Source organism: Bos mutus, chromosome 9 (genome assembly GCF_027580195.1).
Source record: "Bos mutus isolate GX-2022 chromosome 9, NWIPB_WYAK_1.1, whole genome shotgun sequence".
Classification (NCBI taxonomy): domain Eukaryota; kingdom Metazoa; phylum Chordata; class Mammalia; order Artiodactyla; family Bovidae; genus Bos; species Bos mutus.
In genome coordinates, this window is record NC_091625.1 from 81,494,684 (window position 1) to 81,519,723 (window position 25,040).

The following is a 25,040-nucleotide window of genomic DNA, read 5'->3' on the forward strand; positions in this document are numbered from 1 at the left end:
ATTCTTAACCACTGGACCCCCAGGGAAGTCCCTAAACTTAGTTTTTTTTTCAAATGGTTTTAGATTTACAGAAAAAAAATTACAAAGATAATAAGAGAGTTTCCGTAAATCTTGTTCCCATTTTCTCCTATTATTATCATTGTACAATTAAGTAAGGTACATCATCATAACTCATGTACTAATCTTGATATTGTAACAGAAGTCCATACTTTATTCATATTGCCTTAGTTTTTACAGAAAAGCCTTTCCCGGTCCCAGGATCCCATCCAGGATCCCACATATATTTAGTTGTCAGGTTTCCTTAGGATGCTCTAGGCTGTATCAGTTTTTCACACTTTCTTTGTTTTTTATAATATTCACAGCTTTTAGAAATATTCAGTTCAGTTAAGTTCAGTAGCTCAGTCGTGTCTGACTCTTTGCGACCCCATGGACTGCAGCAGGCCAGGCTTCCCTGTCCATCACCAACTCCCAGAGCTTAATCAAACTCATGTCCATCCAGTTGGTAATGCCTTCCAACCATCTCATCCTCTGTCATCCCCTTCTCCTTCTGCCTTCAGTCTTTCCCAGCATCAGGGTCTTTTCAAATGAGTCAGTTCTCCGCATCAGTTGGCCAAAGTATTGGAGTTTCAGCTTCAGCCTAGTTTGTAATCTAATACTACTTTGTCTTGCTGTTCAAATTGCTCCCCCTCTGGCTGTGGAAGCTCTTTCGGTTGACTCTGCATTTCTTTGACATTCCCCATCAACGAAGATCTATTTCATCCCCCTTCTTGAGCATTTTCTAACTTTTAAGCCTCAGGCTTATTCAATATACCACTAATCTCACATGACAAGCACTTTATCTGTCGATCTTTCCTCACTGGAATTCCAGGTCTTTGCGGGTAATGTCTTGGCGGTGCTTTAGACCACATAGCATCCTCATCGCCTGTGTGGACGCTGGGTTGGTACTGAATGAGTGAACGAGCCGGACTGGTGTTTAAAAGCTCACTGGAAAGGGGTGAATTAGAGTGAGTTCTGGGAAGAAGATACTCAGCCTCGGGGTGACTCGCAGCCTCCCTGCCGGCCGCCTACAGGGTAGGGACAGGTGCAGGGCCGGCCACAGTCACCTCCGCACTGAGAACCGCGCGGGAAACACACCGGCACGGCCTGCAAACGTCACCAGCGCGGGGGGATCCCCGGGGAAAATCCAGCGCCTTTGAGCCACCCCCGCCACCCGGCTTCCAGGGGGCCCTCCAAGGAAGAGGAGGCTAGGGAACGCGCTGAAGTGCCCCGGGCGGCACACTTCGCGGCTGATCCTCGTCGCCCCCGCGCGGAGCATCCGGGGCGCACGTGAGTGAGAGGAGGCTGGAGCGGGTCGGCCCCGCTGCCCGGGGTCCGGAAAGCACACGCTCAAGGCAGGGAGGGGAGGGGCGGGGCGGGGCGGGGCGGGGAGCCGGGGCCGTCGCCCGGGGGCGGGGCCTGGTCCCCAGCTGTGGGTGCTTCCGACGCCCGCGGGGCCGGGCGGGCGCCCAGATGCGGCGGCGGCGGCGCGGAGCTCGGGTGGCCCGGGAGGAGCCGCGGGAGGCGCCGGGAGCCCATCCACCGGGAGTCGAGCCGCAGGTTTCCACCCGCGCTGGGACGCGCGCCCACTGGAGCCGGCTCCTGGGGTCGCCCGCGCGGTCCCGTTCCTGGTTCGTGTTCCTCTCCTTGGGGCTCTTTTTCTCTCTTTCAGGAGAGGCTGAGCGCTGTAGGCGTGCGGCCGCAGGGGTACTCGCTCGCTCGGGGACGCGAGGGATGCCTTCGGGGAGGGAGCGCCTCGGGTCCCTCGCCGCCTGTTCACGTCGGGGGACACCTCTAATTCTGAGAGGAGTGATTGTTTTTTCCACCTAATGGACAAGGTCTGCCCATTTAGGGCTTCTTAGAAATTATTTCACTGACACCTGTTGGTAGGCTTCTTTTATACGGTATCCACCCAAGACTGCTTTTGTTTTTTCAGTCGAAAGGCTGAAGTTTGGGGGGATTGTGTTTGTTTTTGGAATTAGAAGGGGCATGATTTCGATCACCTCTTCACTTCCTATTAGGTTGCACTTTCTAACCAGCTTGGCAGTATGACTCAGGAGCCAAGAAATACAGAGAAGTCGTACTGACTTGAAATATTTCCTTCCCAGCCTACAGAAGACTTTTTTCCCCTTCTTCTTCTTCTTTTTAGTAGAATGGAGACAAGAGATAGTTGCAGCGCCTAGGTGCTCCACACAGTCCAGAGAGGGAATTCTAGGCTTGGCTCGCACTGCTCAAGATCTGTATTACTTCCGGTGATTCTCACGCACTTGTTGAAGCCGTTTCTCAGCAAAGGGAGGAGTTGTTATTTCGGGTATACAAAAATGAGTCATAGAGCTGCTCTCTTACATGTGAGACTTCGTTAATGAACTTTTGAAAAGTGAGGTTTGCTCTGGCTGTATTTAAAATGAGATTAAGATGTGAAATGCAGGCGCTGATAAACTGGAACTGGTTGTAAAGGAAGTAATAGTTTAAAGTTTTGTTTCCAAGAGCGCCTGGATGGTACAGCATACCAGCTAGGCTCACCAGGCTGATGGAAGATAACCATTAAAATCATGTGCTTTGCCACAGAGGCCCCAAGAGAAATTTAATTTCGTTATTCAATAACTGGTTTGTTACTGCTTCTGCTGGGATGGGGTGGTGGAAACATGTCATGTTACATAGTAATTGTATGTCACGCTGAATCGAAATCTTCTGGACAGTTTGTCTTTATATATTAGTGCCATGTAAAAAATTGTGAAGATGGTGGATACCCCTTGGAGCTGAGAAATTAAAATGTTCAAGCTGGTAAGTCCTATTGCAGCTGGATAGAGACACAGTAGAGATGTGGACAGCATCACTGTTGGAGTTGAGTTGAATTCAACCCAGCAAACAGTTATTGGACACCTTCTCTGTGCCAGTCTCTTTATCGAACTCTGGTTATATAATTGATAATAAGACAGGATCTTGCTGACAAGAACCCTAATGCCCAGTGTAGAAGGCTGGCAAATCCCCTAGAAAATCCAGTAGGAGATGAGTGCAATGACAGACCTATGCTCACAGTTGAGCCTCTGTCCCAATATGACTGAAGTTCCTGCAGCTCTGGGATTCTGAATGAAGAGGATCATCATTGCTGGAAGAATGATGAGGGTTTGAGTTTAATCATCTACTTTTCTTTGAAGGCAGCCTGTTGAGCTCATTCAGTCAGTGTTTCACTCAATAAGTGATTTTAAAACATATTAATAAGAAAGGCATGGTTTTTAGAGTGTATTTTTTAATTAATCACATTTCAAATTATCTAGTAATCATGTAAAAATAAGCCCAACCTGTTATTACCCCTAGATAACCACAGACATTTTAAAGTGACTAATTAATGGCAATGGCACCCCACTCCAGTACTCTTGCCTGGAAAATCCCATGGACGGAGGAGCCTGATGGGCTGCAGTCCATGGGGTCACTAAGAGTCAGACATGACTGAGCGACTTCACTTTCCCTTTTCACTTTCATGCATTGGAGAAGGAAATGGCAACCCACTCCAGTGTTCTTGCCTGGAGAATCCCAGGGACAGGGGAGCCTGATGGGCTGCCGTCTATGGGGTCACACAGAGTCGGACACGACTGAAGCAACTTAGCAGCAGCAGCAACAGTACAACACCATATTGAAACAACTTTCTGATCATTGTTTTTACAGTTCAGATCAATCTTTTCTAACACGTTATAGCTGTATAACTCAACATGAGTAAATCCACTGTTGGGACTGAAATCTGCTGAAGTACTTTTTGGAGCTAATACCAAAATAGATCCAGTTTTTTCCAATTCTGTAAGATATCCACCAAGTAAGGGAAACAGTGCTAAATTTGACACAAATTTTTCTTAATTTCCATACTTTGTTTTTCTTTCAAGAGCCTCAAAATTACTTTTTCTGTGAGAAAATATTGAGTGTGATCTTCATCATTGTACTCCTTGAATTTGGCACAGGCTTTGTCATGATAAGTTTTAGGGAGTAGGCATCGATTAAATAATGAAGCTTAATGTAAGAGGAGGATTAGTCATCCAATGGAGGGATAGATGACCCAGCAGAAGGATCAGCCTGTTCAGGGTGGACACTGGCTGGGGAGAGGGTTGGAGACAGACTGGGTCAGATCACATAGGCCCATATGTCATGTAAGAGGTTTGAGTTTATCCTATAAAGGATTTTAATCATGTGAATGATATTATCAGATTCATCTGTGTTTGGAAAAGCCAACTTTGACTCAAGATAGAGAATAGGTTGGATGAGCGTGGCACTGGCCGTTGGGTGACATGGAGGAGATTGTTGGAATAGTCAAGATGAGAAATTAAAGAAGCCTTGAGTCAAGCAGTGATAGTGAGGGACAGAAAAGAGGGAAGGAGCTGAGAGGTGTTTAGTAGGTGGAATCTGGCCCGGAACCCAGAAGTGGCAGTGAGAGAGCGAGAGGAGGTTGGGATGACTCCCACATTTCTAGTTAATGACTACGATGGGAAGATAAATAGAAGCGTAGGCTTGGTTTCAAGGATAATGAGGACCTCTACAGGGTTTGGCATATAGTCAGTACTCATAAAACACTTTTGAAGGAATACTAATAACAGCTAACGTTTACTGAGTACATATTAAGTTCTAGGCTTTATTCTAGGCTCATTATGTGAATCAAGTCTCTCACTCCTTATTGCAATCCTCTGAGATAGGCACTGTTGTTAACTACTTTTGACTGGTGCAGAAAGTGCAGTGTTAGTAATTGTCAGAGCCAGGATTTGATCCTGAGCGTCTTTGACTCCAGAACTTGCTTGTATTCTGTTTTCGTTTTTTATGTTTAGAATGTTTACTGACATAACTAAATATTAACAGTCTATTACTGAGTTATAAACTGTATGAATAGCATGTTCTTAACTCTAAAAAAATGTTCATATGTACATGTACATTTATGATGCACTTTAGAAAGCTATACATCAAAATGCAGAGCTTGCTTGTGTACTTTTTGTGTGTTTGGGTTTTGTTTTGTTTTACTTGCTTATGTTCTTACCACTTTGCTCTGATAGGCTGTCTCTATGAATGAATGAGTGATGTTTTGGACACTGTGGTAAACTCAGATTGGAGTCATTCTCCTGATTCTGACAATCCTCTCACAGCGAGGAATAGCCCAGTACCTGAGATGGCTCCCAGGCGTCCCATTGTGCTGCAGCACCTCTGGCCCTCCCCTTATCCCAAGAAGTACCTGGTTGGTCTAAGAATAAGCTTAGCTTAATCAGAGCATTTCTCCTGGGAATTGAAAATATTTTAATGGAGATTTAACATGTCTGAAGGTTCCCAGAGCTTCCACAGCTGTGTCCTCAGAGGTGCCTCAGTTACTACCCTTCCCAAAGCACTTAGATGCACAACACTTTGTGTTTCCTGCCTGTGCATGCATGCTAAGTCACTTTGGTCGTGTCCGACTCTTTGCAGCCCCAGAGACCGTAGCCCACCAGGCTCCTCTGTCCACAGAATTCTCCAAACAATACTGAAGGGGGTTTCTATTTCCTCCTCCAGGGGATCTTCCTGACCCAGGGATCTAACTCGAATCTCCTATGGCTCCTGCATTGGCAGGCAGATTCTTTACCACTGAGCCACCTGGGAAGCTGCTTGTGTTTCTTAGATGCTCAGTGTTTTATAGCTAAGATCTGTAGTATGCCTCCCATGGGGAAGCAGAAAGGCTGGCCAGGGGATATACATCTACTGAGCAGGGTCTGATAGTAGAAGATTTACTAACAGATGCAGGCAGGTCCATAACAGCTCCAGATCTTACATTCTTGGTTTATCATCTGTATTCTGAGGCTGATTTTGCTTTGGTTTTACCCCAAACCAGGTAATTACCAACCTCTCCTGCTTCTAACTTTCAGAATCTTGGTAAGTTGAGGCTGGTGCCACTGTTTCCCGATGTCTTGATTTAAGCTGGACAAAATGATTCAAGTTTCCTGGGTTTGGGCTGTCATTTTTATTTACAAGTCCATTCCTTTGGTCCTGATAAATATATTTTTCACTATCAAACCCCGAAATCTGACCCCAACTCTTCACTATTCTCATCAGCTCATGATTCGCTCTCTTTTGGCTTGAAACAATTCTTTGATTTTTGCCCAGCAAGCAAGGTCTAATTCTCTTTTTCCTCAGCGGCCTCTCCTTTGGATCATGTAAAGGTTATAGACACTGAATTACTGTAGTACCTAAATGAATCTACAAACTCACTTAAGTTTGAAATTATAAAATGCTCAAATATCTAACACTTAAAGTTTTGAAATGTTTTCTCCACGCATGAACAAAATGTTTCATTCAGCGTTTCTTTAGATTTACCAGGAAATCTCGATATTTATAGTTTTCCATTATATGAAACTGACACAAAGCCTTCTGAGATAATCCAGTCCACGTGCTTACCCCTTGCTCTAAATTCCTATATGCCTGCCTGTTACTCATTCAGTGTTCAGAGAACAAGCAAGGAAGGGTTTTGGTTAATATTTCATGTGGGTTTGTCTAGCCTCCTCATTTCCACTGTGGTTTCCCTGAGTGCAGAGAATTGCCAGAGTTAAGGGCTCTTGTAGGTCTCTCAGCCTCCTCTGAGTTCTAACTATTCTGTGACTTTTGCTGACTATGAAACCATCTGTCAGAGTAAGTTTGCTGGTTACTTCTTCTGAGTTTGTGGATACCAGACACTATTTGTGTATCTCACTCAAGTTCTTTGTAAAACTCAATAATTTGATTATTTTTAGTAGGAAGAAGTTTTAGGATTGGTAATTTTCATTTATCTTTCTTGAGCTAATTGAATGTTTTCAATTAGTTTATATACTTTTTTTCTTTCTAGTGGATACAGTATCAAGGTAATTTAGAAAGTACAAAGTTGCTTAGTAAAGTGTTCCCCATTTTGTATATCCAATTGTTTCACTTATTTCTCTATTCAAAGATATACGACATTTCGTGCTGTTGCATAACTTGTTGGGTAATATTGTAAATTCTGACTTTTTAGAGTAATGGGAATGGCTCAGTTGCTATCTTCACATGGAAAAAGAGGCAACAAGGATTGTTCTCACTTTTGTTTCAGAGTTGCATCAATGCCTGTCTCATTCCTGGTTTTGCTTTTAATTTCTGTTATGTTCCTGGGTGACATAACACACAGATTGGTGACACAAATCTATTGATTTGAGATAAAATCAAGTACAGTGTGTAAGCGGAATTCTATAATATTAGTAGATATCCCCCCCTTTTTTTCCCCCTCTTCCCTGATTATTACATGGCTAAACCAACATATGGACTTCCCTGGTGGCTCAGGCAGTAAAGCGTCTGCCTACAGTGCGGGAGACCTGGGTTCGATCCCTGGGTCAGGAAGATCCTCTGGAGAAGGAAATGGCAACCCACTCCAGTACTCTTGCCTGGAAAATCCCATGGACGGAGGAGTGTAGTATGCTACAGTCCATGGGGTCGAAAAGAGTCAGACACGACTGAGGGACTTCACTTCACTTCACTTCAAACCAACATACAGTGATATCAGTTGACAGGATACTACAGTTCTCGTTCCTTACAAAGTAATCTCATAGATATTTTCTCTTTTAATTCTCATAAAACTCTGGCAAAATAGATATGACAAGTATTATTATTTTCTGTATTTTAGTTGTGTAGATGAGGAAGGAGACCACTGGAGAGGTTAAATGACCTCCCAGCATTACCTGAGAAGAGGCCCAGTGCACTATGCTGTCATTACTCGACTAAAAGAGGCAAGTTTCCTCTTTTGACCTTAGGTCAAGTTTCCTGGGAACAGACTCTGAGACTTGCATATGAGAAACTTATTGGGAGGTACTCTGAGAGAGGACTTGGAGGCGGAGAGGAGAGCAGGAATGTGCAGAGGCAAGGATGAACTGCAGTGCAGGTACAAGGGTGGTCTTCACAGTGGGGAAGCTTGGAGGTGGGATGGCCCTTCAGAATTGTTATGCCATCTTGAAGCATGGGGCCTGGTCATTGTATCCCTGGCATCAACTCGTCATTGGATGTGGGCTGTATCCAGGCAGAAGTGTGTAATCTTGGGCCAAGCAACTCCCTTTATTTAGTCAAAGGCAGTTGCTGGAGCTGTGAACCTTCTACAGTCAACATTCCTGGCAGCTGGAGGAGCAAGGGCCTTGGTCCTGAAGGGGATGTGAGTATCTCGTCAACCACTGCATTTCTCTGGAAGGCAGCATTCTCCTCCATGAGGGCTTTGCCATGTCCTTCTGAGCCAGATTTGCCCTGCTAAGTGGAGCCCAGAATGCTGGGGTTTTGTCCAAGACCCTGGAGGATATAGAAGAGATAATCAGAGATCAAGAAGATAGTAGTCTTAATTCTGGGAAGATTATGAGCAGAAGAGCCAGGTGAGAGTCGACCAGGATGAGTGGAGAAGGGTGCATCACAGAGAAGGCTAACCAAACATGCAGGCCGTTCAGACAACGGGCAGAAGAGCTGGTCTTTCCTGTAATTCAAGACTTTACTGTATTTGAATTAGTACTTACTAATTCAAGTATTAGCCACCTGATGTGAAGAGCTGACTCATTGGAAAAGACCCTGAAGGTGGGAAAGATTGAAGGCAGGAGAAGGGGATAGCAGAGGATGAGATGGTTGGATGGCATCACGGATTCAATGGACATGAGTTTGAGCAAACTCCAAGAGATAGTGAAGGACAAGGGAGTGGTGTGCTGCAGTCCATGAGATCCTGAAGAATCAGATACCAGTTAGTGACTGAACAACAGCAGCAGCAAGGCTTTACCATTGTTAAATGGTAAGTGATTTTATTAGGCTCTATTTATTAGGCTGCTTGGAGGGCTACAGTCCATGGGGTCGCAAAGAGTTGGACACGACTGAGTGACTAAGCACAGTATATTTATTAGGCTACATTAGGCTACATTTTCTCTCTCCTCTCCCTCCTCACCTCTCCCTTTTTAAAAAGCCTTTGAAAGGCCCCAAATCAGTCCAGTGAATCTCAGTGTGTAGCCTGTAGATTATAAGATCAGAATTGCCTGGGATATTTTAAAACATGCCCCACAAACAAGCAACAAAAAGAAAACAGAAAAGGAAGTCCAGGTTTACATTCAAGATCTGATAGAGTAGGATCTTTAATAGTGGAAACCATGAATTGACATTTTCAACCCATTTTCCACAGATGGTTTTGATCTGTGCTATAGTTCAAGTTCCATTGCCTGAACTCTTATGCCCTTGATGGTGACCGAGCCTCTTGGGATTTTTCAGGTTAGTGAAAAGTCACAGGAACTGTGGAGCAGAGGAGCACCTGAGCCTTAATCCCAGCAGGATGGATTTAGTGATATTTGCTCTTTGTCCTTTAGAGCATATTCCTGGCTTGGTCACCGGAGAGCCTGGCCCAAATTTCCTGGCTGGGATTGCTTGAGAGAGGAGTTTCTGGCTTGGCCTTTTACTGTCTTGATAACTGGGGGAGAGATGCCAAATTCCTGGAATAGTTGTAGATAAAAAGGTTGGGGGTCGGGAGAGAATCAGCGAATTTATAGGAATCAGTAATTTCTAGGAGGATAAGGAGGTTCCAGAAAATCTTATGCCAGGTGAAACTTTGAGGTGCTGTCTTAAAGCTTTAAATGACCATCTAATAGAATGAGACAGATTACTATGATAGGAAAATATATTACCTGATTCATTGAAATAGGGAATAATTATTTCCGTGGTGGCTCAGATGGTAAAGAATCCACCTGCAGTGTGGGAGACCTGGGTTTGATCCCTGGGTTGGAAGATTCCCTGGAGGAGGGAATGGCAACCCACTCCAGTATTCTTGCCTGGAGAATCCCCATGGACTGAGGAGCCTGTCACGCTGTAGTCCATGAGGTTGCAAGGAGTTGGATACAACTGAGTGACTAAGCACAGCACAGCACATTTTTCTTCAAAGGGAAAAGCACTGATTTTGAGGCAGGTTATTGCAGGAAATATTAGTCACCTAAAGAGTAGTCTGATAAACTCCTAGCAAAATTTGATGTTTTGTTCACGCTTGCAGCACCGAATTGCTCTAGTTCCTATACCTTCAATGGTCTGGGTTGTCTCTGCCTGGTCCCTTCCCCTTTTCCTTGCTCAGCAAACTCCTGATAAGCCATTTAGAAGCATCCAGTTGAGTTCTCCATCTTCCAGTGAGTTCAGAAAGTACAACCATCTATCCCTCTATTCTTACATTTATTATTATCCTTCTACCAGCCTGTCCTCTTTTTTTGGGACTGCAACTTGAAGCGTGGCATTTAGTTCCCCCACCAGGGATTGAACCCACTTCCCTGAATTGGAAGGGTCGAGTCATAACCACTGGACCACTAGGAAAGTCCCTTGTCTTCTTCATCTTGAAGATAAGGAGTGTCATTTCCTCTTTGTGTACAAGAGACCTAGCTTCATCAGAAATGGTTGAAAGAAATAACCAGTCTGGCAAGCATAGTTATTCAACAGATATTTACTGAGGCTCTTCTATGAGCTGGACCCTCAAGGGCACGTGGCAAACACAGTAAGTACAGCCCTTGACCCCGTTGAGCTTATTGGCCAACAAAGAAGATAAGCAATGAAACAATCAACAATAGAAAACGATGAATGTCAGGAAAGAGGAAGTATCATGGAGCCAGCAACCCAGCTTAGTCTTGGGTCATAGAAAGTTTCCCATTCTTACGGAACACAGTTTATATAAAAAATAGAATCTGTGAGCCTGGCTCTGGTTCTAAGACAAGGGACCTCTTTTTAAATAAAGGAAGATCTTTTGTTCTATCTAGTTCAAAATTGACCAGTCCTTCACACGCATGTGTGTTTGTGAGCACACACACTGGCAAAGATAGAACAAGAAAGTGACTCCATTTTTTTTTTTTTTGGCTGCATGGCATGTAGGGTCTTAGTTCCCTAACCAGGGATTGAACCTGCGCCCCCTGCATTGGAAGTGTGAAGTCTTAACCACTGGCCCACCAGGAAAGTCCTCAATGCCTTCATTTAATGAATAAAATAGATAGCAAGGAACTGAGAAGAAAGTTTCTATTCATCTCTTTCAATGTGCCATTGCTAGAAGCTAATGTATAAATATTTTAATATGTAATATACAGTGAAGGAATATAAATTTAAAGCTGACAATTATGAGCTTATGTTACAGTGTTTTTAAGGGTTAACTTTAGGAATCTGATGATTACAGCCTAGGAGGGTGCTTGACAGATTTGCCTTTGGATCTTGTTTTAGATCAAGGTAGAGGCACCTTTGCTCAGAGGTCAGTGTCTGCTCTGACTTCTCGTCTTTCCACTTCATTTTCTTGGCCCTGCTGTGGGAGGGCCTGGCACTGGTGTTGTCGCTCTGCCTGGCTTAGCAGCTCATGCTGAGTCCTTTTACTCCTTTTATGGCCAGTTCTCGCTCTTTGATTATTTCTGTACCTGCTTATTTCTCACTATACATTTTAAAACTTAGTTGAGGGCAGCAATTGTGACTTCTTGATTTTTTAATCTTCTACATCTCTTCTACTGCAATTTATTTATGTCCAACAAAAGTCCATCTAGTTAAAGCTATGGTTTTTCCAGTGGTCATGTATGGATGTGAGAGTTGGACTATAAAGAAAGCTGAGTGCTGAAGAATTGATGCTTTTGAACTGTGGTGTTGGAGAAGACTCTTGTGGATCCCTTGGACTGCAAGATCAAACCAGTCAATCCTAAAGGAAATCAGTCCTGAATATTCATTGGAAGGACTGATGCTGAAGCTGAAACTCCAGTACTTTGGCCACCTGGTGGGAAGAACTGACTCATTTGAAAAAACCATGATGCTGGGAAAGATGGACGGCAGGAGGCGAAGGGGGTGACAGAGGATGAGTTGGTTGGATGGCATCACCGCCTTGATGGACATGAGTGTGAGTAAGCTCTGGGAGTTGGTGATAGACAGGGAAGCCTGGTGTGCTGCAGTCCACGGGGTCGTAAAGAGTCGGACACGACTGAGGAACTGAACTGAACTGATTACAGTAAATAAATAAACATAGTATTTGAATTAAGAGTCCTTGGGTTGAGAAAGTAACCAGATTGCTTCTCTACTAAGAATCTATTTCCTGTTTAACCAGATATCACAAAGCAAATATGTGCACATTTAACCTATGAATGTCTGCTTTACTAAGAATACCATCCATTGGGGAATTCCCTGTTGGTCCAGTGGTTAGGACTTGGGCACTTTCACTGACAAGGCCAGATTCAATCTCTGGTCAGGAAACTAAGATCCCACAAGCCTCATGGTGTGACCAAAAAAAAAAAAAAAGAATCTGTTTGGCTGATTTACGGGAAGGGAGGGTTAAGTCGTCATGGAACAATGTTTACTAGATGTAGATGGAAGTGTAGAATGCTCCGCTGTGTCTCACTTCAGTCAACTTAAACACATCGGCACTGTCCACCATCTAGCATCTCAAAACAACATTGACACTAAAAAAGTGGAATTAAAGACTAGAATGAGAGTTAAAATATAACTCAGATTTGAAGTGTGATTTTAAATGAATGGACAAGTGATGTCCTGTGATGACCATAAGCCATGTTTTCTCTTATCTTTCTGCCCATGCTTGGCATATTCCTTAGTATTGCAAATGTAATTTATGTTCTCATTTTTTTCTTGCTTCTACTATAAATATTGTATTGATATACAGGGAGTATATGAAAGATGAGGAAATCATTGCATCAGTTCTTATACTTTCTATTTTTCATAGTTCGAGCTTGGTTTATTGCTGAGTGTAGGTGGGTGACAAGTTTAACCACGGTGAATCCAATTGAAAACTTTTGTAAATTAGTTCAGCTTTTATATTTTCATTGAGAGTTTTTTTCATTGAGAAACTTCCATGAGATTTTAAAAATATATTTAACTTAAAAAATCTTTATTTATGGCTGCATCAGGTCTCAGTTGCAGCATGAGGGATCTTTCGTTGCAGCCTGTGAGCTCTGGAGTGTGAGGTAGTTGCCCCAAGGCATGTGGAATTTTAGTTACCAGACCTGGGATCGAACCCATGTCCCCTGCATTACAAGGAAGTTTCTTAATCACTGGGCCAGAAGGGAAGTCCCTATATTTAATTTTTTATTTTATATTGCAGTGTAGCCAATGGACAATGTTGTGATAGTTTCAGATGGACAGCAAAGGGACTCAGCCATACATGTATGTGTATCCATTCTCCCCCAAATTCCCCTCCCATCCAGACTGCCACATAATACTGAGCAGAGTTCCCTGTGATATACAGTAAGTCCTTGTTGGTTATCCATTTTAAATAAAGCAGTGTGTACATGTCTATCCCAAACTCCCTAACTATCCCTTTCCTTCTATTCTTCCTCCTGGCAACCGTAAGCTAGTTCTCTGTGAGTCTCTTACTGTTTTGTAAACAAGTTCATTTGTATCATTTCTTTTTTTGGATTCCACATAAAAGGGAATACTATACTGTGAGAAGAAAAACTTTTTTCAGCTCCTGCTGGTGAGCTGAAATATTTTTCTCTTTTGAAAATGTAGACCTCTTTAGAGGATGAAGCTTATTCCTTAAAGAGTCAAAATTATAGTAGTACCAACCCATCTGAAAAGATTAACAGTTGGTGGAAGAAAATTCCATGTAGTCAGCATTCTTTTGTTTTTGTTTAATTAGAAAACTTCTCAAGATATTAACTGCCCTTTGCTGAAACTGAGTGCATGGACATTTTCTCCTGTTGACATCTAGACCCCTACACCTACCACTGACAGAGCATAAACATACAGTAAACATTTTCAATTTTGTTCCTTCCATCCGGTAACTAGGGCATCAATAAACCTTGTATTGTGGTTTTTTTCTCTCTTATTTCTGTTAGTCTAAAGTAGTATCTTATTTTTAATTTGTATTTATTTGCTAAAGAGCAGATCTTGTCATTTCATATTTTTATTGAGAATATTTTATTTCCTGTGATTGTCTTTTTATATGTTTTCCTCAATATATTTTGTCATCTTATTTTATTTCTGTTTAAGATTGTGTATTCATATAACATTGTATATCTATCTATTGTCTATTATGTTTTGTGCAAATATTTTCTTCTGGTCTCTTGCTTTGATTTTTAACATTTATTATTATTTTTGTTGCACAGAATTTTCAAATTTTGTGTAGTCACATTTGGTTATCTTTTTCTTTGCGAGTTCCCTTACAACCTCCAATCCAGTTTAAAGTTATCATTATCCCAGAGTACTGATAAATACTCCATTTTGTTTTCTATTAATGTTACTGTTATTGACATTTGCATTTTTAACTCTCTCATGTTTCTGAGGTATATTATGGGGTCTGTGATAAGGATTAGAGAGAAATAAATTATTTTTTTTAATAAATTCTTGCCTATCAGTTACATCATTCTAGTTGCTTAAATTCTTTCCTCTCCTATTATTTTTCAATGGCTTCTTCTTCATAAACTAACATTTTATATATAATTGGTTTATTTCTCCTTGTTTTATTCATGTCCATTTATTTGCTTTTCATGTTCACAAAAGTATCACATCTTTGTGTGCTTATTCACTCAGTCGCATCTGACTCTGTGACTCTATGCACAGTAGCCCACCAGGCTCCTCTGTCCATGGGATTCTCCAAGCAAGAATACTGGAGTGGGTTGCCATTTCCTTCTCCAGGGATCACACCTTGAATGTTTGTCTTATAATAGGCGTTCATATCTGCGGGGCTTCCTCTGCTTCACCAGTGTTGTGTTCTTTCCAATTTCTAAAAAAATTAACCATTTATTATTTGAGTTTTATTTTAGGATCACTTTCGTTTTCATATTTATTTTTTAACTCTGTCAGGAATTTTGGATTTAGTTCCGTCAAAATATTAACTTGAGGAGAGTTTCAGATTGCACTTATAACTGTGTCTAAGTGTCAGTGCTATAGCAGAACCTGTAAAGAAATGTTGACATGAGAAGGAAATGAGCAGACAAGACGGAGGGTTCCTAGAGAGCTTCTGGTTAACCCCAAGCCAAACTCATAAATTTGTATCATTGCCCTTTGGACTGGTGGTGTGGATTTCTAGAAAGCCTTCTTTTTTCCTTCCTGCTTTCTCCCCTCCCACCCTCCTCTTCTCCCTTCCTTCCTGCCCCACTTCCTTCTTCTTTCTGTTTCTTTTTCTCTTTTTTAATTTCATCAAACTTACATGTAGAGTGAACTAATTACATAAAACATTTAATAAAAAGAAAAGTCTAATGACAAAAAAGTCTATTTCACTTCCCCTTCCCAAAGGCAGCTACTTTCGACTATTTTTGCTGTATCTTTTAGTATGTATATTCATGTCTCTAAATAACACATTTCTATTACTATTCGTTGATTGCTTTCTATTTTGTTTTAGGTGTGACCTATTGACTTCTCTGTGTGGAAGATGGTGTTTTAATTCACTTTCACACCTCTTTTCCATAGACACACACTCTTCCTGTCCCGTTCTCCCAACACAATTCCATTATACTTTGTTAGGTCAGTATTCTATGATTATATTTTATGATTATGAAAATGCCAATCACAGCTGAGCCATGATTACTTTCCTGTAACTACATATTTCTTTTTGCTTTTCTAGAAGTTAATTGTGTTTTTCTATTGTTGCTGTTAGTTTCTATTTCTTTCTCTCTGGAATTCCTATTATTTGGAATTTGAACTTAAACGGTTGGACCCCTAAAGTCCCATCTATTCTGTTATTTTTTGCTTCTTTTTCTTTCTTTCTACTTTATGGAAAAGGGTCTTCCATTCTCCCGCCTATAGGCTGCAGGTCAGTGTGCTGGACGGTAGGCAAATGAAGACATTCACTTAAACATCTTCTCTTTAGGTGGGCATCTCTAACCCAGTCTCGGTTCAGATTCTAGCTTTGCTACCCTCCTGCCACAGTAGGATACACTCACCTCTTTTTTAAAAAATATTTTTATAAATATTTTTATTCTTTTGTGCCGGGTCTTAGTCGCAGCATGTGAAATCTTTTAGTTGCAGCATGCAAATTCTTAGTGTGGCATGTGGGATCTAGTTCCCTGACCAGGCCTCCTGCACTGGGAGTGTGATGTTTTACCCACTGAACCACCAGAGGAATTCCTACACTCACTTTTTAAGAAGGCTTCTAACCAAACATATTTGTTATCACCCCACCACCACAGCCTCCTTTTCTGTCCTCAGCTTTCAGTTCTGGTTCCTAAGCCTTTGAGTACTTGTTTATGATGTAATCATTTCTTGGTCTTCTCCACTTTTTTCTTAGGATTCGACTTTCTTGAATCTGCTGCGTTAGTTACCATTGGCCCATTTGCTTTACAAATTCTGAAATTTTGTTGCTGCTTTCTTCTATGTTGTTCTTTATCTTGTTGGTGTATGCCTTTTCCAAAGTTCCTTTAGTGGAATTTTGGAAGAAAGAAAAAGTAATGTTCAATTTGCCATTTTACTCAGAATATAGATCTTGTTTAAACATGTGTGTGTGTGTGTGTGTGTGTGTTAGTCACTCAGTCGTATCCAACTCTCTGCTATCCCATGGACTATCTCCTGGAGTTTGCTCAATTTCATGTCCATTGAGTTGGTGATGCTGTCTAACCATCTCATTCTCTGCTGCCCCCTTCTCCTTTTGCCTTCAGTCTTTCCCAGCAGCAACTTCTTTTATAATGTGGCCAATGTATTGGAGCTTCAGCTTCAGCATCAGTCCTTCCAGTGAATATTCAGGGTTGATTTCCTTTGGATTGACTGGTTTGATCTCCTTGCTGTCCAAGGGACTCTCAAGAGTCTTCTCCAGCATCACAATTCGAAAGCATCAATTTTTTGGCTTTCAGCCTTATTTATGGTTCAGCTATCACATCCATACATGACTACACAGCTTTGACTATATCGACCTTTGTCAGCAAAGTGGTTTCTGCTTTTTAATACACTATCTAGGTTTGTCATAGCTTTCCTTCCAAGGAGCAAGAATCTTAATTTCATGCTGCAGTCATTATCTGCAGTGATTTTGGAGCCCCAAAAAATAAAGTCTGTCACTGTTTCCATTTTTTCCCCTTCTATTTGCCATGAAGTAATGGGACCAGATGCCATGATCTTCGTTTTTTTAATGTTGAATCTAGGGCATTAATATTCTGTCACCTGAGTTATAGGAATAATATAGAAACTGATATCAGAATAGTTGTTTGGTTTTATAGGATCATTTAAAATCACTTGGTCTCTATGGGTTTCTTAAGGAATAGTACTTGAAGTATTTTGAATAAACTACCTCATGAAATAAACTGATTATGCATGGAAAATGTGCAAAGCCGTAACTCCTAATATCATGTTGTGAGTTTCCCAGGTGACGCTAGTGGTAAAGAACCTGTCTGGCAGTGCTGGAGTTGGAAGAGACAAGACTCTGATTCCTGGGTGGGGAAGATTCCCCTGGAGGAGGGCATGGCAACCCCCTCCAGTATTCTCGCCTGGAGAATCCTGTGGATAGAGGAGCCTGGCGGGCTACAATCCACAGGGTTGCAAAGAGTTGGACATGACTGAAGCGACTGAGCACGCAGTATCATGATTGTAAATACTTAAAAATTTACAGAGTGCTTTTATATACATTTTAAACCTCATTTAATTATCAGAAAAAGAAACCTTTATAGGTAGTGTCATTACCATTGTACAGTGGAGAAACTGACACTCAGAGGTATGAAATGTCTGCATCCACTTTATACAGCTAGAGTTAGAGACAGGAAGGCCTCTGACACCTAGGGGAGCATTCATTCTCCCACACCTCATTTGTTTTCAGGATGAGGCAGTTAGCCGATGAGCTAGACTCTTCCGTGAATGTGCTTGGAAAGTAAAACAAACCCCTCCCCGACCAACAACAAACCTGGCGGGGTGGGGTGGGGAACAGGGCTTATCTCTATAGACATTTATAGGGGAGGTGTTTGCAGGGTGTTTATTGAATTAAAATTGTTCCTCTGTTCCTGAAAGAAAGCCTGGCCACTGACTTTATAACCACTGAATCCTGAAGATACCAGTCCTCAGTATCCCGCTTTGGGATTCTTGAACATGAAAATAAAACACAAGGATTCTCTCATTCTTTTTTTTTTTTAATTAAGTCTTTATTGAATTTGTTAAAATACTGCTTCTGTTTTATGGTGTTTTATTTATTTATTTTTTGCCTCGAGGCATGTGAGATCTTATCCTCCCCACCAAGGATTGAACCTGCACCCCCTGTGTTGGAAGGTGAAGTGTTAACCACTGAACCGCCAAGGAAGTCCCCTCTCTTTTTTAAAAGAATTTCCTTTCCTTTTCTAGGTTGCTCCTTGGTGTTCCTTTTTTACCTGATATCACCTGCACAAAAATGTTGGTGGTGGAAAGTACAGTGGTCCCCTGGCGAGAATAAACCCCTAGAGAACTCTTGCAGTTTACCAGAAAAATGTTCCATAGTTTGTAATCAGGGTCAGTTCTTCTGGATACTGTTAAGTATTCACAGCCTTCTTGAATAGAAAAGAGTCTGGAAGACTATGTATTAGATGTTAATCATTGGCTATTTTACAGTTATTACATATTGCTATTGTTGTTGTTCATTTGCTAAGTCGTATCCTACTTTTTGCAACCCCATGGACTGTAGCCCTCCAGGTTTCTCTGTCTATGAGGTTCTCCAGTCAAGAATACTGGAGTGGGTTACCATTTCCTTCTCCAGGGGATCTTCCTGGACCAGGGATTGAACCTGTGTCTCCTGCATTGGCAGGTGGATTCTTTACAGCTGAGCTACCAGGGAAGTCCTAGATATTATATATAGTGGTATTAAATGATGAGACATTTTTACTTTCTCTGTAAAACAATTCTGTATCATTGGATTATTTCTTCTTTATCTTTTCAAAGAGCAAGGGTTGCTTTCATAATCAGAGAAAAGAAGAGAGACTTTTACAAAGAAAACCTTAAATAATCTGCTGACCCATGGGTATTAGAGTTCACTTATGATTATGATATGAGTAACAAGATGTTAGTAATAAACTGTTAGTGGTAAATCAGCCAATGCACTATTTATACTGATAGTTACTGAATCTGCATTAGTTTTTGAGTGAATTAAAATCACAGAATAGATGATAACAGAACACATATACAGAGTACTTACTCTCTGCTGGACACTCTTCTAAGACCTTTTTTTTTTTTAATGGGAAGATAATTACTTTACAATGCTGTGTCGGTTTCTGCTATACAGTAAGTGAATCAGCCATTAGTGTATACATATCCCCACCCTCTAGAGCCTCTCTCGCACCACCTCCTCATCCCACCCCTCTGGGTCATCCCAGAGGACCAGGCTGAGCTCCCTGTGTTTCACAGCAACTTCCCACTAGCTGTTTATTTTACACATGGGAGTGTCCACTCAGTTGTGTCTCACTCTTTGTGACCCCATGGACTGCAGCCTGCCGGGCTCCTCCATCCTTTGGATTTTCCAGGCAAGAATACTGGAATGGGTTGCCATTTCCTTCTCCAGGGGATCTTCCCCATCCAGGGATTGAACCGGGGTCTCCCGCGTTGCAGGCAGACTCCTTAACGTCTGAGCCACCAGCGCTACTCTCTCAATTCGTCCCACCCTCTCCTACTCAGCTTGGATTATCTCATTTAATTTTCTTCCTCACCTTCTGCAGTCAGTATTTATACATGTGGAAGATAAGACAGAGAGGAGGTGAGTATAAGGAAACGTGACATCAGCAGACATTTGCAAAGCACTTCTCTGTTAGGATTGCCCTCTCTTACTGCCAGGAACCCTGAAACCAGTGAGGAAGCCCAGGCTACTCCCAAAGGCAAAAGAGTTCTCTCCCCAGGCTGAACCCTTTGCCACGCTCTTCCACTGCCCTGAGTGGGTATGGCATTCTAAGCAGATTCTACAACTGGGAAGCAGTATCCTGATTGCCTTAAACACTCTGAAAGACTAGTAAGGTCTTAATCCAGTGCTCCTTAGGAACCTGGTTCATGTCACACTAATTTTTATTCCTTTTAGTCAGCAAGAAATGTCTCTGGTTCAGTCTTGGGTGACGAAGGACTGGAACATGGCAGGAGAATGATGTTTGGAGGTTGCATTTTGCCTACCTGGTGTTTACTTTACTGATTTGGACAATACACTTAAAGTGGATGATACACTTAAACTATCTACCTCCATTTCAAAGCTGGCTTTTCAAGTTCTCAGAACCTCTTATCAGACTGAAACTCAGCCAGAGTTAAAGCTGCCTAGCCTCTCTGTGCTGTCCTGCCCCCACTGCTCAAGAACCTCGATTTAGCATACTGCATTATCAAACAGCTTCTGCAGTCTTTCTTGTGGAGGCTGCTTGTGTGTGAGATAGTCTTTTTTTAGCATCATTTTTTTTCTCCTTACCATGCTTATGACCACAATCCTCAAAAGGAAAGGAAGGCTGTTCTCAGACTTGTTAAGAAACACATGCTCCTTTTATGTGTATGCTTTACATTAATGTGTGTATACAGTATGAACAGGAAGTTGTAAATGTAGACTGTCAAAACCCAGGTGTGTAATTAGGCCATGATCATCAGGACAAGGATTTGGTACATGTTTCTTATGTTTGTGTGTTTAAATTGTAGCAATGAACTTTGGTTTAAGTGCAGCAGCCTTTACTTTTGAAGAATTATGATTTATCCGTGAGTCACATCATCCTCCTAGGTGCTCTTTAAGAAGAACACAAATTTGGGGGTATAGAGAAACCTAAAGAGGGGTGTATCAGTTAGCTCTGTCAGTATAACAAAATACTCCCAAATTACCATTGTTATTTCTCATCATTTTGAAGATTAAATGAGATAATCCACAATATGTAAAGCTTCTACAATAGTACCTGGCAGAAAGTAAATTCTGATTAGTTCTTCCAGTGGGTTCACTTTGAGGTCGGTCATACAGATGTAGGGGTGGGTCACCTGCGGGGGCTGGCCTCTCTCTCCATGTAGTCATTATCTTCCAGGAGGCTAGTCTGAGCTTCCTGACATGAGGCTTTGGTGTTCTTGGTGCTAACAGGACACAAGCCCCAGTCTGCTAGTGCTATTCAAGCGTCTGCTGGCATCATGTTTTCTATTGTCCTGTCTGTAAAAGTCTCATGGCCAAACCCAGATTGAAAGTGTAGGGGAATTGACACTACGTTTTTGTTTTTGAGAATGATACTTTCTGTTTTAATACAAATAATATAAGCATGTATACATACAAGTACATAGATTGCCAGCTTTTGGTGCCCCCTCACTAAAGAACTGTTAAGAACACTTTGCCAGACAGGTCCAGTTGATGTGTTGGCCTCTGCTCAACACAGGCTGGTTCCTCTTCTTTCATGTGCTCTCTCGTTCTGTTGCACCTGCTCTTCTATGCAGACCCCATTTATTGTCAGGGCTGTGAGTTTCCTAGCCCTCTGCCCTCCTGTGAGTTGTGACTGCTGAGAAGCCAGCCGATTACTCTCAATGAAGCTTTACCTCACTCCCCCAGAATACTGAGGGTGATGAACTTTTATTAACAGGGCATGTCTTTTCTGTCAATACCACTTCTTGATCAGGAGGTACTGCTAAGAATTTGTGGCCTTTTTTTGTGTGTGTGCAATCAAATATAGTCTGCCTTTGGTAAAAATTACTCACATTTCTGCTATAAGAAAGATACATTCACTCCTATCATAGAATTCGAAGAAGCCTTATCACATTCAGGCATCAGCCTCTGAAGTCCAGAGGCCTATCCATGATCTGCATCACTTCTGGGCACAGACAAGCCCCCCTCAGATACAGCACATCAGATATGGATCCTCTTGATCTAGTTGGGTCAAGAGGATCTGGATCTGTGGATCTAGATGTGGATCCGATAACTAGATAACTTTTTACGATCATATATTGTATCTATATTGCATCTAGATATTATACATACACAGTATATATGATAACATATATTTTAGTTATCTATCAATAGTTATCATAGTTTTTACTTATCATGGACAAATTATCTCCTTATACGCACCCAACACATAATGGTGAAAAGGCAAAAGATAACCCCTCAAAACTACAGAAACAGAATACAGGCAGCACTCAGCAATCCACAGCAACTCAGGCCCGTATGGTTAGGTGCCCCACTCCTGGGCCAGTGGAGGTTCCTTGATTAGGACCCAGTTCTCTTGCTCGGGAATGGTTCACTTGTGTCTCTCTACTGTCCTTGGCTCCATCCTCTGAAACATTCTTCCTTTTTCCATAAGAAATGGCTTATGCTTGCTTCTAAATAATTTCTGTGGCCTCATTCTTATAAAAACCCAAGCTTCTAGAGGCCTCTTTTCCTTTGAATGATCTCTGTATCCTTTAGATCATATTTTTGTGCTTGTCATTGCAGGCGTGCATGCTAAGTCGCTTCAGTTGTGTCCAACTCTGTCTGACGCTATGGACCATAGCCTGCCAGGCTCCTCTGTCCATGGGATTCTCCAGTCAAGAATACTGGATTGGGTTGCCATGCCCTCCTCCAGGGGATCTTCCCGACCCACCTTTTCTAATATTTCCTGCTTTGGCTGGCAGGTTCTTTACCACTAGCACCACCTAGGAAGCCCATGCTTGTCAGTAAAACTCGCTTAAAAACTTTGAGGATTTCCTTAGAATCCCATAGAGTCCATGCCCCTAAAATCCACAGCCACAGTTCTTCTTTTTTTTTTCCAAGTCAGACAGACCTCCCTTGACTCTGGGCTGAGCATCAGACTGCTATGAGACAGTGACTCTAGGAGTCTCAGAGCCCCTCTTGTCCAGCTGAGAAGGGCTACGAGGCATCACGTTAAATTTTACAGAAGTCTTCTCTCTGAGGCCATTTCTTGCATTAAGAAGCTTGTCTTCCAGCTGAAGAGACTGGAGATATAAAAGATTTTCTTTTCCAATATCATGAGTTCTGGTTCTTCTCTATTTTCTCAAAATAGTGCTTATTAACTGGATAAATCATTTTGCAGCCCATCTGTCCTTTGCAGAACCTTCTATGCAGCTAGAAACACTCAATGAATGCTTCCAAGCTTCTGCCTGGAGAACTTGGCAGCTAGATTCAAAATTCATTGTGTACATTTTCTGTCCTTTATGCTGCTGCAGGCATCACTTTTACCAGTTGTTTTGCTACTAAAGAATGTGGGTTGCCTTTTTGCCTTACAGCTGGAACTGGACATGGAACAACAGACTGATTCCAAATAGGAAAAGGAGTACATCAAGGCTGTATATTGTCACCCTGCTTATTTAACTTCTATGCAGAGTACATCATGAGAAATGCTGGGCTGGAAGAAGCACAAGCTGGAATCAAGATTGCTGGGATAAATATCAATAACCTCAGATAAACAGATGACACCACCCTTATGGCAGAAAATGAAGAAGAACTAAAGAGCCTCTTGATGAAAGTGAAAGAAGAGAGTGAGAAAGTTGGCTTAAAGCTCAACATTCAGAAAACTAAGATCATGGCATCTGGTCCCATCACTTCATGGCAAATAGATGGGGAAACAGTGGAAACAATGGCTGACTTTATTTTTCTGGGCTCCAAAATCACTGCAGATGGTGATTGCAGCCATGAAATTAAGAGATGCTTGCTCCTTAGAAGGAAAGTTGTGACCAACCTAGACGGCATATTCAAAAGCAGAGACATTACTTTGCTAACAAAGGTCCGTCTAGTCAAGGCTATGGTTTTTCCAGTGGTCATGTATGGATGTGAGAGAGTTGGACTATAAAGAAAGCTGAGCACAGAAGAATTGATGCTTTTGAACTGTGGTGTTGGAGAAGACTATTGAGAGTCCCTTGGACTGCAAGGAGATCCAACCAGTCCATCCTAAAGGAGATCAGTCCCAGGTGTTCATTGGAAGGACTGATGTTGAAGTTGAAACTCCAATACTTTGGCTACTTGATGCGAAGAGTTGACTCACTGGAAAAGACCCTGATGCTGGGGAAGATTGAGGGCAGGAGGAAAAGGAGACGACAGAAGATGAGATGGCTGGATGGCATCACTGACTCGATAGACATGGGTTTGGGTGGACTCCAGGAGTTGGTGATGGACAGGGAGGCCTGGCGTGCTGCAGTTCATGGGCTCGCAAAGAGTTGGACACGACTGAGCAACTGAACTGAACTGTACAGTTTCCTCATCACTATCCAGCCTCCACTAAGAGTTTGCCTGCCATTTTCCTGGTTTTTGCTAATAGCTACCTCTCTGCTTTTCACCTGCTGTTTGCTCCCAAAGCTGATGCTGCATGTTTTAAGCCTGTCATGGCAACGTGCTGCTTGTAGGTAACAATTTCTCTATCAGTTAGTTTTTGTGGCTTAAGAAACTGCCACATATCTTAATGGCTTAAGCAGCAATGGGCTTCCCTGGTGGCTCAGAGGGTCAAGTGTCTGCCTGCAATGTGGGAGCCCCAGATTCTATCCCTGGGTTAGGAAGATCCCCTGGAGAAGGAAATGGCAACGCTCTCTGGTACTCTTGCCTGGAAAATCCCATGGACGGAGAAGCCTAGTAGGCTATAGTCCATGGGTTGCAAAGAGATGGACATGACTGAGCGACTTCACTTTCACTTTTAAACTTCAATGATTAATTATTTCTTACAGTTCTATCAGTTGGCTCATCGGTTTTCTATTGATTGTCTCCTGGCTCATTTGTGTAGCTGCAGTCACTTGATGGATTAGCTGGGGGCTGGGTTCAGCCAGGATTACTAAGACTCCTGGGTCTTATTCTGTAGGCAAGTCGAGGCTTTTTCATATGTTTGATATCAGGGTCCCAAGTAACAAGCTCTTTTGCAGATGTGCTTTTCAAGCCTCTGCTTGCATTGTATTTACTACTGTCTCATTAGCCAGAGCAAGTTCCAGTCTCATGGCCACACTCCAAATTCAAGGAGTTGGGAAGTAGTCTATACTTCTTGATTAGAGGACATGCAAAGAATGTGTAGTAAAATTTTTTCAACCTTTCACAAGAGTATGTCCATATTTGGGAGGGGAAAATGGGCCCTATAGGAAGTCAGGTTAAGAAAGTATATTATGAATTGATGGTCAATCACATCATGGCAATAACCTAACAATTTGATGCTTTCATAATTATTATGAATCTTGTTGATGGGTTATATATCATTTGTCCAGTA

General features: G+C 42.1%; 1 protein-coding gene across 3 annotated transcripts in view; it reads left to right on the top strand.

Moving 5' to 3' along the window:
- The window catches only part of STX11 (syntaxin 11), a 50,171-nt gene that overhangs the window by 17,693 nt on the left and 7,438 nt on the right, over nucleotides 1–25,040 (top strand). Inside the window, exon 1 of one of the 3 annotated variants that reach the window (XM_070376813.1) lies at nucleotides 1,302–1,326. The exons of 1 other annotated variant lie outside the window; for it this stretch is intronic. The gene's annotated coding sequence lies outside the window, so the exon portion shown is untranslated. Of the gene's footprint in view, nucleotides 1–1,301; nucleotides 1,327–1,465; nucleotides 1,668–25,040 lie in introns of those variants that run through there. One more of the 3 variants, XM_005889081.3, reaches the window with a different exon arrangement.